Source organism: Triticum dicoccoides, chromosome 1A (assembly GCF_002162155.2).
Source record: "Triticum dicoccoides isolate Atlit2015 ecotype Zavitan chromosome 1A, WEW_v2.0, whole genome shotgun sequence".
In the NCBI taxonomy this organism is placed as follows: domain Eukaryota; kingdom Viridiplantae; phylum Streptophyta; class Magnoliopsida; order Poales; family Poaceae; genus Triticum; species Triticum dicoccoides.
In genome coordinates, this window is record NC_041380.1 from 529,319,166 (window position 1) to 529,320,507 (window position 1,342).

The following is a 1,342-nucleotide window of genomic DNA, read 5'->3' on the forward strand; positions in this document are numbered from 1 at the left end:
GCTCCCAGGTGAAAGCCTTGGCCTTTTGGGTTGGACAACGGCGGCGTTCCAACAACATGTTCCTGTTTGGAGGTGTCGTCCTAGGGATGGCGCAGTTGCGGTTGTGGTGTTTGGTGATCGGTGGCGGTGGTGGTGTGCTACTCTCTAGGTCGCTGGTGGTGTGGGAGGCGAGTTGGCTGGTCCGCAATCCTTCAGTGGCTCCTGTCCGACGGTTGTTGGCCGGTGTTCAAAGTCCTCGTATAGTGACATGGCATGGACGAAGGGGAGACCGCGTTCTCCTCTCCAACATTGGCCCCTTTGGGTCGACGCAGTGCCAGGTTTCTCTCCATGTGGTTCAGCCTCTCCCGTCTGCGTGCGCTAGCGTCTCTAGCTAGTTGGCCTCTGCTCTGCCGCTCTAGCTGCTTTTGGCGCTCTGGCGGCTTAACTATGGTTTCTTAGTGTACGTGATGGCGTTTGTTGCTTTGCTTCTTGTAGCCGCTTCTTGTAGCTCCTGGTCTCGAGCGTGATCTGCCTGTGATCTTTCAGTTTTTGGTCAAGTTTTGGCCTTTGTAATCAGCTCATTTGTATCCTAGCAGCTTGATGGCTTCATTAATTTGATGAACTCTATGCCTTTTCTCTAAAAAAATTATTCTTGTGTTGTTTACTGTGGTGTGTTACCCATGCTCGATCTTTTCGTTGTTGCTTATGTACATATGTGAAGAAGTCGCGAGTTTGCGAAAGTTGTTTTATAGACATACAACTATTTGGACTTTAGTGCTCCAAGCTTTCCCGGTTGTATATTGCTAGTATGTTCGTAGGTAAGCATAAGTGATCTTGTGAGCACGAGCTCACATGCACCTTTAGTAGTAGTAGTAAGATATAAAAAACTAAGAAAATTCAACAAAGACATATGTGTGTTTCACATGCGTGCAAATTTGCGCAATGAAATAATATTCATGGAGGCCTGGGCAAAAATAACAAAACTGATGCTCTGAAATGCTTTTGAAAACAGTCTTTTTGGAACATCGGGGTTCATCGCGAAAATTTGCACACATGTAAAACACACATCAATATTTGTTGTAAAAAATATCAGATTAAAAAAATGTTTTCCCACATTTTACTGTTACAAAGGGTTCATGTGAGCTCGTGCTCACAAACTCCATGTTCGGTGGGTAAGCTATTGTATCAACTTCATGTCATAATATTATCTCATCTTTGTAATTATAGTTTCCAAACAAATCTCACTCCAAGTTAAGATCTTTAGAAACCATTTTATTCTATTCGCTCTAAAAATTCTCTATCCATGTTAATGAAATTCTAGTTCATGATTCTACATGTGCCAGAAGGAAATCAACGAACTATT